Below are 18207 nucleotides of genomic sequence, written 5' to 3' on the forward strand. Positions count from 1 at the left end.
ATTGCGTTAATACGGACAGACGGACAGACGGACGGGCGGACAGACGGACAGACGGACGGACAGCAAGACGGACATTGCACAAAACCAATATACTGATTCACTTTCGTGAATGAGTATAAAAAGTTTCGAAAATCTTATATGAAAAAATTATTAAAAATGAAAACTTTATTTTAAAAGTAAAACAATAATTTTTTTTTTCAATATTACATAAAGTTATTAATTTTTGTGTGCTTAATTAATAAAGTCGCCCACTGTGCTACGCCACTGCTTTGCTAGATCACCAAGTAGCTAAAGTAGAATAACTTCATAAGAGAGCGTCATCAGTCAAAACTACAATAACGGCTAGAAAATCCAGAAATCAATCGAAATTCTTAGAATATGTCATAGAATAAACAAATAAATACGGAGCCGGTAACCAAAATATAACAAAAATCGAAATTGTATAAATTTGAAGCTCCTAGCTGCAATGATGTACTAGATATGTATGAAAGGCAATAGCTATCAATGATTTCTTAATTTTAATGGGATCAGGCCCTGCTTTATGTTGCGCACTAGCGATTTTAAAATTGCACTATATGTAAATATATCGGGCTGACAGCGTTTGGGCTGTGAATGAGTATTCTGCAATCGGTATCGCCCGATTGCAACGTTCTTACTTGATTTCCCATTTCAATGGGTTCAGGGTATAACAAGTAAGAAAGCTCTAGTCGAGACTGCTCGACTATGAGATCCCCTGAACCCTTCGAGGAACTGATATTTCAATAATTATTCGCACATGACATACGTACGCACGCATAAACATGCATTGGCTACAGTGGTGGCTTACTATGGGAACTTAATTACACCCTGAACCCATTTTCAATGGGAAATCACAGCGCGGATATCGAGTTTATCATTAAAAATCGATAACTCATCGCGATCTTTTTTTTTATCGATAAAAAACCTTATCGAAAACCTGTTATAAAATTAAATCTCTACACCTTTATTGCTAGAGTCTCCAAATTTTTAATGTATGCTTATATGAAATTTATGCAATTTCGGTTTTTGTTAAAATTTACCCCCCACCTCTGTATCCACTCACCTTCACTTTTGTAAAAGGCGTATTTCAAATACTAGAGACTTGTGCTGTACATGCATATTCATGTTATAATCATAATCTGAAAGTTTCATGAAGATCGTATGTCCACAAAAAAAGTTATTAAACAATTAATTTCTCATAGTAAGCGCACACTGCAGCCCAGGCGTGTTTAGCCGTGGGTGCTTTTGTGCCTGTATGTGTGTGTGTGCGTGCGTTTTTTATTTTTTTAAATTTTTTTTTTTTTATTCGTTTATTGGCAATCTTATTATATTACAAGTTGCAAGTTTACTGGTGGCTCGCATTGCTTCGCAATGGTACAGCTCGTCTTCTTATCCGCTCGACTCTGCGGAGCTCCATCATCACCGTGGCCGCGAAGGTGCTTGTTAGTTCCCAAGCTTCCTCCGATTCCAGCATGGCGTTGACTAAGTTGTCCGCTCTGATGGAGCGGCCCACTGCCTCTTCTATACGACGCCTCTCCTCCAGGAACCGTCCACATACGAAAAGGATGTGGTTGGCGTCTTCCACATGCCCTCGCCCGCACCAGGGGCACTAGTCAGTTTCCTCGTGACCAAAGCGCTTCAAATAGCTCCGAAAGCATCCATGGCCCGAGAGGATCTGCGAAAGATACAAGTTAACCTCGCCGTGTTTGCGGTTAACCCATGGTTTGAGCTCCGGGATGAGCTTGTGCGTCCACCGCCCTTTAGCTGAGCTATTCCACTTTCTTTGCCATCGTGTAATGCTGTTCGCCCTGACGGGCGCACGGGCGCGTGCGAATTCCGCTCCACGGCTTCGGCGACCAGGTACTCCAGTGGCACCATGCCGGCTATGACAAGCGCCGCATTATCGGAGATAGTCCTGACTCTGACTTGACCATATTGGCGCAGCATAGAGGATGACAGACCTAATGACGCTCATTAGAAGAAGACGTCGTTGCTGTTTAGGTCCCCGCGTGTTAAGCATAATTCTTGAGAGAGCTCTACAAGAATCAGCTGCCTTTTTATGCACATATTCTAAGTGCTCGCGGAAAGTTAATCTTGTGTCTAACATGACGCCAAGATACTTAATCGCCCTCTTTGACGCGATACTGACGCTGCCTATCCTTATATTGGCAGTCTCCACTTTCTTGCGACTGCATACTAGGACGACTTCCGTCTTGTGTGCCGCAAGCTCGAGCCCAGCTCCTGTCAGGCAGCTTTGTATGCGATTGATACCTTCGCTGCATATATCCTCTGTATCTTTAAGCTCCTTGCCTATGGCGACGACAGCCACATCATCAGCAAAGCCAATGGTGTGCGTATCTGCTGGTACTTCCAAGCGCAGTACGCCGTCATACATGATATTCCATAGGAGAGGCCCCAGCACTGAGCCTCCAGCTGACACTGTATGAGTTTGGGGACCCTCGAAATTGTTTTTCGAAAAACGTAGACCTACCCCGAGCCCGTTGATAGCTTCTTCCCGCCTGGATGCATTTGCGTCGAATGTCACCTATTTGTGCATTCCACCAATACGTAGGCTCTTGTTGTCGCGTGAACTGCTTGCGGCGTAACATGCTGCTATTGCAGGCACTCTGTATTTGGGCTACCATTTGGCATGCTCTGGCCTCAGCATTACCAATTGTGCCCAGAGACTGAATGGCCTCTGAAAAGACCGCGGGATCAAAAGTATCTAGCCGATACGATTCCCTCCACAAGGTTGACGCCCTGGCAGGTGGCTCACCTATTGTGAACAGAAGTGCCGTATGATCGCTGCCCGTATAGCTATTGCAGTGGCTCCATGTTGCTTCCCGAAAGAGGGATGAAGTGACAAAAGTAATGTCGATAACAGATCCGTATCCCGCCCGACTGAAGGTGTACTCGTGGCCAGTGTTGAGCAGTGCAACATCTAGTGTCGCGAAAATCTCCAGTAAGATACGGCCTCTGGCATTTGTTGTGTGGCTACCCCATTCTTACGCCCATGAATTAAAATCTCCTGCTATAATGGCCTTCTGACCCCTAGCATCCTCGGCAAGCTCGTCAAGCGCCGTTGTGAAATCACTGAGCTGCATGCTGGGGACCAGATAGCAACTGTAAAGCCATAAGCTACCATATCGGCCACGTACGAACCCATTGAATGACTTAATATTCGAAAGTACGTTCGTTGAGTTGCCGCATACCCACAACGCAGCTTTGCCATTAACGTCTGTTGACCATGTCCTAGGGCAGCTGGTTATACAGTGGTGGGGCTCACTGAGAAAAGCTACGTCTATACATTTTTCCCTAATGGTCTGCTCTAGAAGATCTTGGGCAGCAATACAATGATTTAAGTTAAGCTGCAAGAACCTTAGCATTTCATTTTACGAGCAGCTTCACGGTAGGATGGGCACTTGAAGCTGCCTGCTGAGTGGTCCGTCTGCTTTTCACCTTTCCGGATGCAGAGTCTACATTTTGGTGGCTTAGTGCATGCTTTTGCACTGTGACCCATCTCTCCACACCTGAAACAGGCGCCCTTTAGGTGACAGTCGCTGCCGCAGTTTGCTGCCATAAGGCCGTAATCAAGACACTTGAAACAGCATTTAGGCTGATCCACGGCGCGGATACGGCATACAACCCATCCAATTCTGATTTTGGACAGCTCGAGCAGAGTTTTAGCTTTTCCAATTGGAAGAGCAACTATAGTTCTTTGCTGTCTACCCAAAGCCGGTCGAAGCGACTTGATAGCCTCAATGGGGAGTGAGCTAGTGCTGCAAATCCATCGATGGAAATATCGATAGTATCGATGGACTTTCTTTTGTTAGATAGGTCGATGGAATTTTCTCGATGTCGATAGATCGCTGCAGACGCCAAGCCACAAGTAAGTTCATACGTTGATACTCAAATTATTATTAAAATTAGAATCTATTTTACACAAACAATTTGATTTATTTTTTAACATATAGCACATAGATACCTATTTACCACATTATTTAATTGTTGGCGGTTCCTCCACGGAAAATGGAACATTTTTTGATCCCATCTGGTAAGATTCATACAATTAATAGCAAACACGTTTTTTCTAATTGTTTTGGATTTTAGATAAAAGTGCTTCTTCGCCTGCAGACGCCAATAAGGAATCTTCATTTGCTGTTACGGTACACACTGAAAATATTGCGCCTCCGAATAAGCGAAAGAAATTTGAGAAATCTCAAGTATGGAAGTTTTTTGAAAAATGCCAAGAAAAAAACTTTGTGAAATGCCTGTTGTGTGGGCAGCAATATAAAACGAGCGGGAACACATCAAATATGCAAGAGCATTTAAAGCGTGCACATAATGGATCTCACGATAATTAATTTCAGCTTTAAGCTCAAGACTTTTGTGAAAGATAGTCAAGTTTTGTTTTTTAATTTTAAGTTAAATTTTAAAACTTGTTAATTACAGTCGAAATTTTTTTGTTTTTTAGTTATAAGATAAATATGAACCAAAGTTGATTTTTAGGATAGACTGTTTTGTGATGAACTGGAATACAAATATTATTTTTATGAATTTAGACGAAAAATCATGAATTGTTTTGAACTTACTGAGTATAAATGTTTATAAAGTTAATTTTTTTTCTATGAATTTTCAATAATTTTTGAATGATGGAGCTATTTTCGATGGAACCATCGATACTATCGATGTTTTAATCCATCGGACTCAAACAAAATCGATGGACGGTCCATCGATGGTTTTGCAGCACTAGAGTGAGCTATCCTTCAACTCCGCCCTAATTGACTCCAAGATCTCCTCTTTGCTCACTAACTCATCTAGGTCAAGAATCTCAATTTGAGCCGATTCGGTAAGTGTTTTAACTACCGCTCGGTCTCCCAAGGCCTTGCCTACAGCTTCGTGAAGGGCCTCAGCGCTATGCTCCGGCTTTCTGCTCAGTTGCAACAAAAGGTCCCCCTTAGCTGTCTTCCTAATGCCTTGAACGTCGCCGCTCAGATGCTTTAAATTTGGGTCGTCTTGACTACACGAAGCATGTCCGCATAGCTGCAACCACCCACGCCTGAAATCGCGATTGCGTCACTTCTCGACTTCTCAATCGACGCGTTCATACATACGGACAGACGGACAGATGGACAGACAGACGGACAGGGCCAAATTAACTCAGCTCGTCGCCCTGATCAAGAATATATATACTTTGTGGGGTCTGCCACGCCTCCTTCTGCCTGTTACATACATTTCAACAAAACCATTATACCCTGATTTCCCATTGAAAATGGGTTCAGGGTAAAAAAACGCCGCGTCCTAGAAGATCTAATCTTTCCCGGCGGACCCATGATGCAATTAGGCAACGGAATATCGCGAGTCAATTATCTGAGAACGAGAAATCCCCGAGAAAGGCGCCGCGTTAGTACCCAGCTAAGAAGGGCCTTAATTCATGCTTCTCAAAGAGAGGCAGCCCGTGAAACGGCAATAAGAAATGGTTCAAGGATTGATTTGAATCGAGTAGCGTTTCGATATGATTGCACCATTGACTACATCTTGAATCGTTTAGTTTGCATTGGTCCAATGGACGTTGTTTGCCAGCATTGTGGCGCATTAAAGTTTGCTGGTGAAACGCCCGGTTTGTGGTGCCTTAGTGGTAAACTCATATTGCCATTAGTGGTCCCGCTACCAGAGCCATTGCGTTCCCTGCTTTATGGCGAAACACTAGAATCACGACATTTTCTAGCGAACACTCAAAAATACAATGCCTGTTTCCAAATGACTTCATTTGGGGCGGAAATTATTGGAGACGGATATTATCCGACATTTAAGGTAATTTACGTTAAAAATTTTATTTTCTATGATTGTAAAAAAAAAAACAAGTAATAAAGCTCTAGTCGAGACTACTCGACTACGAGATCCCTGAACCCTTGAAGTAATAGCTATTTCAATAATTTTTCGCGTCTTTCAGCTTACACAAGAAACACGCACACGCACACACACACACACACACGCATGCACACACACACTATTGCGATTTCAGGCGTAGGGGGTTGCAGCTATTTGGACATGCTTCGTGTAGTTAAAAGCGACCCAAATTTGAAGCATCTGAGCAGCGACGTTCAAGGCATTAGGAAGACAGCTAAGGGGGACCTTTTATTGCAACTGAGTAGGAAGCCGGAGCATAGCGCTGACGCTCTGCACGAAGCTGTAGGCAAGGCCTTGGGAGACCGAGCGGTAGTTAAAACACTTACCGAATCGGCTCAAGTTGAGATTCGCGATCTAGATGAGTTAGCGACCAAAGAGGAGATCTTGGAGGCAATTAGGGTGGAGTTGAAGGATAGCTCACTCCCCATTGAGGCTATCAAATCGCTTCGGCCAGCTTTTGGTGGACAGCAAAGAGCTACGGTTGCTCTTCCAATTGGGAAAGCTAAAACTCTGCTCGAGCTGTCCAAAATTAGAATAGGATGGGTAGTTTGCCGTATCCGAGCCGTGGAGCAGCCTAAACGCTGTTTCAAGTGCCTCGATTACGGTCATATGGCAGCAAACTGCGGCAGCGACTGTGACTTAAAGGGCGCCTGTTTCAGGTGTGGAGAGATGGGTCACAGTGCCAAAGCATGCACCAAGCCACCAAAATGTAGCCTCTGCATCCGGAAAGGTGAAAAGCAGACGGACCATTCAGCAGGCAGCTTCAAGTGCCCATCTTACCGTGAAGCTGCTCGTAAAATGAAATGTTAAGGTTTTTGCAGCTTAACTTAAATCATTGTGTTGCTGCCCAAGATCTTCTAGAGCAGACCATTAGGGAAAAATGTATAGATGTAGCTTTTCTCAGTGCCTCACCAGCAGCTGGTCCCCAGCATGCAGCTCAGTGAATTCACGACGGTGCTCGACGAGCTTGCCGAGGATGCTAGGGGTCGGAAGGCCATTATAGCTGGAGATTTTAACTCCTGGGCGCTAGAATGGGGTAGCCCCACAACAAATGCCAAAAGTCGTATCCTACTGGAGATCTTCGCGACACTAGATGTTGCACTGCTCAACACTGGCCATGAGTACACCTTCAGTCGGGCGGGATACGGGTCTGTTATCGACATTACTTTTGTCACTTCATCCCTCTTTCGGGGAGCAACATGGAGCCATTGCGATAGCTATACAGGCAGCGATCATACGGCACTTCTGTTCACAATAGGTGAGCCACCTGCCAGGGCGTCAACATTGTGGAGGGAGTCGTATCGGCTAGATAGTTTTGATCCCGCGGTCTTTTCAGAGGCCATTCAGTCTCTGGGTACAATTGGTAATGCTGAGGCCAGAGCATGCCAAATGGTAGCCCAAATACAGAGTGCCTGCAATAGCAGCATGTTACGCCGCAAGCAGTTCACGCGACAACATGAGCCTACGTATTGGTGGAATACGCAAATAGGTGACATTCGTCGCAAATGCATCCAGGCGAGAAGAAGCTACCAACGGGCTCGCGGTAGGTCAACGTTTTTTGAGAAACAGTTAGCTTACCAGGCAGCTAGAAGACAGCTGAAGAAGGCCATTCGGGCAAGCAAAAGAGAATGTTTTTTACAGTTGTGCGACTCAGCCGAATATGACCCTTGGGGCAGGGCATATAAGATAGTAGTTAAAAGACTATACGCAGGTAGACAGGTGCAGCCTACGGATCGTCTGGAGCTTAAATCGATTGTGGAAACACTCTTTCCAGAAAGTTTAAGCTCCATTCACGCCCCTGAGTCAGAGTCTGCTGATCAGGGCTCAACGAGCACTGAAATTGTTTTAGTTACAGAGGAAGAAATATCAGTAGTTCTCCGAGGTCTTAGAACCAACACAGCTCCAGGGCCGGACGGGATCCCAAATCGTGCGCTAAAGCTAGCCCTCGCCTTGCACCCAAGCACGTTCGCCGAATTATTTAACGAATGCCTGATCCAAGAGACGTTCCCGGCAAAATGGAAAGCCCAGAATCTGGTATTGCTACCCAAGGCTGGCAAACCACCAGATGAGCCATCTTCGTACAGACCGATCTGTCTCTTAGACACCATGGGAAAGGTGTTTGAGAAATTGATCTGCTCTAGACTGGAGACTGCGATTACTAGCGCCGGAGGCCTGTCACCAGATCAATTTGGATTCCGGAAGGCTCGGTCAACAACGGATGCGCTAAACAAAGTTGTTGGTCTGGCCACTTCCGTCATCCATGGCACAAGATGGAAGCATGGGACGAAGCAATACTGCATTATTGCGACCCTGGACGTAAAGAATGCCTTCAATACAGCTAGTTGGGATATGATACTGAACGCGCTGTCACAATATAATATCCCTAAATATCTTAAAGAAACAATAAAGAGTTACTTCAGAGGAAGAACACTGGTATACAATACGAGTGAGGGTCCCCAAACTCATACAGTGTCAGCTGGAGTACCCCAAGGCTCAGTGCTGGGGCCTCTCCTATGGAACATCATGTACGACGGCGTACTGCGCTTGGAACTACCAGCAGGCGCGCACACCATTGGCTTTGCTGATGATGTAGCTGTCGTAGCCATAGGAAAGGAGCTCAAAGATACAGAGGATATGTGCAGCGAAAGTATCAATCGCATACGAAGCTGGTTGACAGGAGCTGGGCTCGAGCTAGCGGCACACAAGACCGAAGTTGTACTAGTCAGCAGTCGCAAAAGAGTGGAAACTGCCAATATAAAGATCGGCAGCGTCACCATTGCGTCAAAGAGGGCGATAAGATATCTTGGTGTCATGATAGACACAAGATTAACTTTCCGCGAGCACTTAGAATATGTGCATAAAAAGGCAGCTGATTCTTGTAGAGCTCTCTCGAGAATCATGCTTAACACGCGGGGACCTAAACAGCAACGACGTCTCCTCCTAATGAGCGTCATTAGGTCTGTCATCCTCTATGCTGCGCCAATATGGGCAAGAGCGATGGCAACGCCGAGCTACAGCCGAGGCATTTGCGCGATCTACAGACTGAGCGCAATCAGAGTCAGCTGCGCTTTCAGGACTATCTCCGATGACGCGGCGCTCGTCATAGCTGGTATGGTACCACTGGAGTACTTGGTCGCCAAAGCCGTGGAGCGGAATTCGCACGCGCCTGCGCGTCTCAACGCTATCAGGGCGAATAGCATTGCACGATGGCAAAGAAAGTGGAATAGCTCAGCTAAAGGGCGGTGGACGCACAAGCTCATCCCGGAGCTTGAACCATGGGTCAACCACAAACACGGCGAGGTAAACTTCTACCTTACGCAGATCCTCTCGGGCCATGGATGCTTTCGGAGCTATTTGAAGCGCTTTGGTTACGAGGAAACTGATTAGTGTCCCTGGTGCAAGCGAGGGCATGTGGAAGACGTCAACCACATTCTTTTCGAATGTGGACGGTTCCTGGAGGAGAGGCGTCGTCTGGAAGAGGCAGTGGGCCGCTCCATCAGAGCGGACAACATTGTCAACGCCATGCCGCAATCGGAGGAAGCTTGGGAACTAACAAGCACCTTCGCGGCCACAGTGATGATGGAGCTCCGCAGAGTCGAGCGAATGAGAAGACGAGCTGTCCCAGGCTAAGGTAGCGCACAGTGCTTGCGAAGCAATGCTTTACGGCCGTCCCGCAAGCACCGCGCGCTATCCTAGCCACCACGCAACTAGCAATTTGTTAAATTTTGTCAATAAATGAATAAAAAAAAAAAAAAACAAGTAAGAAGGCTCCAGTCGAGACTGCTCGACTAGGAGATACCCTGAACCCTCTAAACTGATATTCTAATCATTCTGCACTTCTTTTATGCACGCATACATACACATGCATCCACACGCACGCATAAGCCTGCGCTCTGCTAACTGCACAGTAAGCAGCGACTGCGCTTGGGCTGCGCTGCAGTGTGGGCAATATTATGAGAATTCATTTGTTGAATAATTTCTTTTGTAGACACACAATCCTAATGAAACTTTCAGAGCGTAATCATATTAAAATGGTTAAAATGTGTGTACAATCCAAAGCACAAGTCTCTAGTACTTGAAATGTGTTTTTTACAAATTGGGGGCGAAGGTGGCGTGGTATCCAAAATCTGTAAATTACAAAATCTTTGTGTCCATTTACTCTATATACAAGGCAAATTTGAAGGCTCCAGGTTTAAAAGTGTTCAAACTATGCTGAAAAAACCAAGTCGATTTTTCGATTATTCTCGATAAAAAAGTTATCGGATGAGTTATCGAAAAAATAAAGCAAACTCGTACTGCCTATGGTATACACGAGTATGCATGCCAAATTTCAGCTCTCTAGCTCTTATATCTTCTGAGATCCTTTTGCTCATACGGACGGACGGAGGGACGGACGGACGGACAGACGGACAGGGCTATATCGACTCAGCTCGTCGTCCTGATCAAGTATATATATACTTTATGGGGTCTGCGATGATTCCTTTTGCCTGTTACATACTTTTCACAAAACCATTATACCCTGATTTCCCATTTTCAATGGGTTCAGGGTATAAAAAAACACACACACACACACACACATACACAAACAATTACATACATATACACACACAAGCATAAACACGCATGGGCGGCAGTGAGCGCTTACTATGAGAACTTAATTGCTTAATAACTTTTTTGTGGACGTACGATCTTCATGAAACTTTCAAATTATGATTATAATGGATATGCATGTAATTGCCAAAGCACAAGTCTCTAGTATTTGAAATACGCTTTTTACAAAACTGAGGGTGAGGGGGTGAATTTAAGGGTGGTGGGTAAATTTTAACAAAAACCGAAATTGTATAAATTGCATATAAGCATACATTAAAAATTTGGAGACTCTAGCAATAAAGGTGTAGAAGATATAATTTTATAACTGGTTTTCGATAAGGTTTTTTATCGATAAAAAAGATCGGGATGAGTTATCGATTTTTAATAATAAACTTGATATGCGCGCTGTAATTACGGACATTTAAAAAAAATTTGAAGTCTCTAGCTCTTATATCTTCTGAAATCGACGCGTTCATACATACGGACAGACGGACAGACAGACGGACAGGGCCAAATCAACTCAGCTCGTCGCCCTGATCAAGAATATATATACTTTGTGGGGTCTGCCACGCCTCCTTCTGCCTGTTACATACATTTCAACAAAACCATTATACCCTGATTTCCCATTGAAAATGGGTTCAGGGTATAAAAAAAAAATTGGAATGATGTAGTTTGTTAGATTTCTGTAAAAAGTCTTTGTAAATCTAACTATAACTATGGCTTTGAATTTAAAGATTCAAGGCCAGATTTGCCATCGCATTGGATCATTGCAACCTATTGAAGATGCACAGCACAAATTCTTGCAAATATACTTCATGGGCAATATGGAAGAACAACTTGACCGGCGTCAAGAAATCAACACAGCTATGAAAAGAGCAATTCTCCAAGATTTGCAGCAAATGCTTCACGACCATCAAGAGATGACTATAAAGTAGTAATCAGAGCAGATAAAAGATCAGCTGGAACACATGAACGCACATTTAATGCTCCAACAATCGATGAGATGGCAATCCTGATTGTTGGTGAAAGCTTGGAAGCACGCGATATTGTGCTTACACGACGCAGTACTGGGCAACGGCAAAGAATATCTGAAACGCACCGTTTTGGCAAGGAGACGATGGATATCACTTTAATATCAAAATGATTAATCCATTGAATGGTAAAATCAATCATTGTTTTCATTTCAACTTTATATACATTTCATTCTGTTTGCTTTTGGTTTAGCACCGCATAATTTACAACTGAAGGTTGGCTAGGTAGTTATCATGCTTAGAAATTTAAACCAACCAAAACTGTGCAACTGGTGATAAGAAAACTGATGAGCAATGTGATTCACGCGTCGATACTCAAAGGAAAATTGAAAGATGAGTTAGTTCTTATTCCTAAGATTCCGATGCTCCCAACAGATATGACCTTTGAGTTTAAACGAATTCAATTCCCGATTCGTCTTGCCTTCGCCATGACGATCAACAAATCACAGGGCCAATCTTTGACTATTTGTGGCCTCAATCTAGAAAATTCGTGTTTTCTCATGGTCAATTGTACGTGGCATGCTCACGTGTTGGCAAACCATCCGCATTATTTGTTCTTGCACCAGACCAAAAAACGAAGAATGTCGTTTACCACAAGGTGCTTGAATGAAAATACGATTTATAAATTAAGCAGAGTGTATCCCAACCTGAACAACATAGCTTTCAACAATTTTTTACCTAGAAATAATGGATAGGGCAATGCAACGTTTGCCGAGCCAGCTAGTTAAAATTAAAACAAACTGATTAAAAATAAATTTCCAATGCTGAAAGCAAGGGTGAGAGGGAGAAAACCATTCATTATCTAAAGATGAATGTGCTGTAGCGTGTATGCAGTACAAAACAATTTTCTCTTTAATGCAAGCGATGTATGGTTTCTTTTCGAAAATTGTCCTAAATGTTTCGAAATGCAGTTTTATCAAATTGTAAAAAGAAGGGTCCTTCAATTTAAGATATCTATTTATATAATGATAATTTTTATTGAGTATCAAATACTCAGAAGAACACTGCATTTCGTCTGATGATTTTAGAAGATTTGTACAAACTTCGCATTCAGTGCTTTGCAACAGTTTGTGCAGAAGACACCCAGCAAAATATCGCAATGCATTTTCATTAAAATCATTTTGAATATTGGCAATGGTTGTATCTAATGACAATTCTATTTCTAAATCATCATCTAAAGGTTCAATATATGTTAGAGTGCGACATGAATTACATTGTTCATGAAAAAGAGATAATTGGGACCCGCTTTTATGATATTGGCCAACATCAAATCTTCATCTGGAATACAATTTCCAGATACAGAAGTTGTTGTCAGTATTTTCATGGATAGCATTTTAGATATTATTGTATTTAATTCGAATACTGTTCGATTACTATTTGTTTCTCCCCGACATCTAATCAAAAAAAAAATAAATTCTCCAACGGGTCCTGATTTAATTTGGATGTGGCAACAAAGAATATGTCAGTGTTGTTATTCCAAATATCTTCCGCCAAAGCAATTACCGATGAGATTGTTATCAGCATCCCATCAATGCAATATACATAAGGTGGATAATACAGATTTTGGAAATAATCACGCATTTCCTGAAGGTACTCATAGACATTATTATTTTCTCTAAGGGCACATCTATAAGGATTGCTATCAAATATAACATGACTATTTAAGCAATCAAACAGATTATTAATTATACTCATTCACGAAAGGGAATTAGTATATTGGTTTTGTGCAATGTCCGTCCGTCTGTCCGTATGAACGCAATCTATTTCGGCGCTATTGAAGCTAGAGACTTGAAATTTGGAACACATACTCGTGTATATCTCCAATTTATAAAGTGTTAAAATTTTCCCGATCCGCCCACTAGGGGCGTGGCAAATCGAAAAATGCATTTTCCGATATGCCAGAAATCATATTAGTTGAAGAGCCCAAGCCCATTGGGGGCGTGGCAAATCGGATAAAACTGTATCTCCAAGAGTTTTACAGCTAGAGCGCGGAAATTTCGCACGTCAGCTAATGTTATGATTCTATGTATAAAGTCTAAAGACAAAATTAGAAGGCCATTAGGAGCGTGGCAATTCATACCTTCTGGTGTTGAAATATTCTTCTTTAAATGAATATTTCTAAGGGATTTAACTAGATGCGGTGCATCAAATATAGCAAAAATTTTCCACCATTAACCTCAAAGCCATGATTGTTTAAATACCCCATCTATTAAAAACTGCTCTGTTCACGCATAAACATATGAATATACGATATATACATGCCTCCGACGCACTCTACGACTAGCAGGTAGTGCGCTGGGAAAAGATAAGGGTCACATATACAGACTCTATAAATAGACAAATGGACACCAACCCTTGCAACCCCAGAGTCAGATATGAAAGAGACGAACGCTGAGCCTTACAACCTCAGCGATAGGATGAGAATAGCTAATAGACCCACTCGGAGCCTTACAAACTCAGCGATAAGATAAGAATATGTAATAGACCAATGCTGAGCCTTACACACTCAGCAAAAGACGCACTAGATTTAAGGGTTGAAATTATGCATGAGTCTGGGTATATAAACCCAGGCTCAGAAGAATAAAGATCAATACGCAACTAAACACCATCATAGTCAAGTGTATTCGTTCAGCTCTATTGTTGGATCCCGGATTGCAAACAACGGCTTTGACATTGAGCCCTAATGCTTGCGATAGTCCAATATTTTCTTTTTCTCTTTTTAGGTCAGTATGATTTATGCCACGAGCTGAATCCGTGTAGTTTAAAACATACTTCCAGTTCTCAAAAAGCCCCCTAACAAGGAAAACACAGACTTGCTGTCCTAAAAACCTACTTCGTTTTACATAATCGTTTTCAAATCCCTGTATCTCGTCAAGAGATGAATTGTACTGAAGCCCTCTTTATACCCTGAACCCATTTTCAATGGGAAATTAGGGTATAATGGTTTTTGTTGAAATGTATGTAACAGGCAGAAGGAGGCGTGGCAGACCCCACAAAGTATATATATTCTTGATCAGGGCGACGAGCTGAGTTGATTTGCCCCTGTCCGTCTGTCCGTATGTATGAAAAAAGTTATTAAACAATTAAGTTCTCATAGTAAGCGCACACTGCAGCCCATGCGTGTTTATGCGTGGGTGCTTGTGTGTGTGTGTGTGTGTGTGTGTGTGCGTGTTTCTTGTGTAAGCTGAAAGACGCGAAAAATTATTGAAATAACTATTGCTCTAAGGGTTCAGGGGATCTCGTAATCGAGCAGTCTCGACTATAGCTTTCTTACTTGTTTTACTTTGAGCTCATCGCAAACTAATACGTCATATTTTTCTTTGGCGATCATTTTCTCAAAAATGCCCTGCAGATTTTTTAATAAGTCTGGGTTAAATTCAGGAACTAAATTTTTTCAAAATCGCCCATCTTACATGGGAGTCTTAAATTAAGAACATCTCTAAGACAAGTAAGAAGACTCTAGTCGAGACTGCTCGACTAGGAGATACCCTGAACCCTCTAATCTGATATTCTAATCAGTCTGCACTTATTTTCGACACACATACATACACACGCACGTATTAGAACGCGCTCTGCTATCTGCGCAGTAAGCAGCGACTGCGCTTGGGCTGCGCTGTAGTGTGGGCAACATTATAAGAATTTATTTGTTGAATAATTTAATTTCTAGACGTACAATCTTAATGAAACTTTAAGAGCGTAATCATATGGTGAAAATGTATGTACATTCCAAAGCACACGTCTCTAGTACCTGAAATACGTCTTTTAAAAAGGTGAGGGTGAGGGGGTGGATATAAGGGTGGGGGGTAAATTTTGATAAAAACCGATATAAAATACATATAAGTCTACATTTAAAATTTGGAAGCTCTAGCTCTAAAGGTGTAGGAGATATAATTAAATAACTAGCTTTCGATAAGGTTTTTAATCGATAATAAAATATCGGGAGTAGTTATCGATATATAAAGAAAAACTTGATATGCGCGTGATATACACGGACCTAGGACAAAATTTCAAGTCTCTAGCTCTTATATCTTCTGAGATCGACGCGTTCATACATACGGACGGACGGACAGACAGACAGACGGACAGGGCCAAATCGACTCCGCTCGTCGCCCTGATCAAGAATATATATACTTTGTGGGGTCTGCCACGCCTCCTTCTGCCTGTTACATACTTTTAACAAAACCATTATACCCTGATTTCCCGTTTTCAATGGGTTCAGGGTATAATAATCAGCTGAATAAAAATTAATATTTTGGGTAATCGCTCTTTCAGCACTATTATAGACATGATTATTTTTCAAAAGCATTTTGCATAACACTTTTGATTGTTCAGAAACATGAGGTAAATTGTTAATTGTCGTGAAGACATTAACATGTTTTTTTACCTTTCTAATTCTATATGAATGGTTTCTATATCTACACACATTTTTTAAAGGAGCTCTTCCTGTACTCTTTTAAGCTCTACTCCCATATCATAATGTTTTTATACCCTGAACCCATTGAAAATGGGAAATCAGGGTATAATGGTTTTGTTAGAAGTATGTAACAGGCAGAAGGAGGCGTGCTAAGTCGATTTGGCCCTGTCCGTCTGTCTGTCCGTCCGTCCGTCCGTATGTATGAACGCGTCGATCTTAGAAGATATAAGAGCTAGAGACTTTCTTTTCCTAGGTCCGTGTATATCACGTGCATATCAAGTTTTTCTCTATATATCGATAACTACTCCCGATATTTTATTATCGATTAAAAACCTTATCGAAAGCTAGTTATTTAATTATATCTTCTACACCTTTAGAGCTAGAGCTTGCAAATTTTATATGTAGACTTATATGTATTTTATATAATTTCGATTTTTGTTGTAATTTACCCCCCACCCTTATATCCACCCCCTCACCCTCACCTTTGTACAAGGTGTATTTCAAGTACTAGAGCCTTGTGCTTTGGAATGTACATACATTTGAACATTATGATCATGTTCTGAAAGTTTCATTCTAGAAATTAAAATACGTCTAGAAATTAAAATATTCAAGAAATAAATTCTTATAATGTTGCCCACACTACAGCGCAGTCGTTGGTTACTGCGCAGTTAGCAGAGCGCGTTCTAATACGTGCGTGTGTATGTATGTGTGCCGAAAAGAAGTGCAGAGGTATTAAGGGTATCTCCTAGTCGAGCAGTCTCGACTAGAGTCTTCTTACTTGTTCAAATTGCTTTACTTACTCTGGTATCCATATATTAAGCACAAATTGATTAATTAGTTTACGAAATTTTGGCTGATTAACACGTAAATGAATTAGTCGAACAAAATTAAGGGCGCCCATCAGCGTAGAGCAGCAATTTTCAGTTGTCATTATTATATCTCCGAAATTGTTAATCAAAAATGATGTTTGAAAGCTAATGGTAATGCCAACCGATATAATAACATACAAAGCCCATACATTGTAGATGAATGCAAAGAGATAGCTTCGTGTAAGTAGCTTTTGGTTTGCTAATTTAATTTCCAAAGGCCAAGAGCCATTTAATTTTAGCCAAATGCACTGAAATGGCATGCGAAAGCTCGGATCTTTGTACGGTAGTGGATTGAACATAATAATAGAACTGATTTTAAATTTGGATATAGCAGTCGCGTATCATCATATTGTTTACCCCATAGACAATGAATGTGGGACCTATAATATCAATAGTTAACGATATCATTAATAGCCTCTTTGATGTGAGTAATTGAATTATGAATTTCTTAGCAAGAACTGACCCAAAATAAAACAAGTAAGAAGGCCATAGTCGACTATGACTCGATTGATCGACTAGGAGATACCCCGAACCCTCAAAGCTGATATTCTAATCATTCCGCACATATGTATAAGAACACATGCACCCATACATACTTATGCATCCACACGCGTAAATGTGAAGTCTCAAATCAGGCTGGAAAAATAAATAAATTTATCGGATATTCTCGATAAAAATGAAATCGAATAAGTTATCGAAAACATATAATAAGCTTGTACGTGTATACGTGTATAATGCATGCAAAATTTCAGCTCTCTAGCTCATATCTTCTGAGATCGACGTGATTATACGGACGGACGGACAGGGCTATATAGACTCAGCTCGTCGCCATGAGCAGGAATATTACACTTCATGGGGTCTGCAATGATTCCCTCTGCTTATTACATGCTTTTCATAAAACCATTATACCCTGACTTCCCATTTTCAATGGGTTCAGGGTATAAAAATATGGAGCCCACACCGTCGCAATCAAATTTTACGCTTCTTTAATACTTATGATGGATCAATAATGTCTGCGTGTACTATCAAAACAAAAGGAATCAAAAACGCTGTTGCCAGCATTACGCTCCGGAGCAAAGCTAACTACAGGAAACAATTTGTTTTCTGTATTCGTTTCCCATAGCGTTGGCTATAGGACATTTGTGGAAATCAAAAGTGAAGTTCACTTAATTATCTACTTAATCCTGTTATACCCTAAACCAATTGATGTTGGGAAATCAGGGTATAATGAAATTGTTAAAATGTATTTAACAAGCAAAAGAAGGCGTGGCAAACCGCATGAAGTATGTACATACATAAATGAATATTCTGAATCAGGGCGACGAACCAAGTCGACTTAGCCGTGACCGCTTTTTATACCCTGAATTGTTGATCA

General features: G+C 41.8%; 1 protein-coding gene and 1 long non-coding RNA gene across 3 annotated transcripts in view; one reads left to right on the top strand and one right to left on the bottom strand.

Moving 5' to 3' along the window:
* Nucleotides 1-18207, bottom strand: part of LOC26527676 (odorant receptor 13a) — a 52442-nt gene that overhangs the window by 23481 nt on the left and 10754 nt on the right. The gene's annotated exons all lie outside the window — the stretch shown is intronic.
* Nucleotides 3801-4577, top strand: LOC26527196. Its single transcript, XR_001448958.3, has 3 exons — nt 3801-3907; nt 3993-4072; nt 4129-4577. It is a non-coding gene; the product is annotated as an uncharacterized LOC26527196 (long non-coding RNA).

Source organism: Drosophila mojavensis, unplaced genomic scaffold, assembly GCF_018153725.1.
Source record: "Drosophila mojavensis isolate 15081-1352.22 unplaced genomic scaffold, ASM1815372v1 contig_151, whole genome shotgun sequence".
NCBI classification, from domain to species: Eukaryota; Metazoa; Arthropoda; class Insecta; order Diptera; family Drosophilidae; genus Drosophila; species Drosophila mojavensis.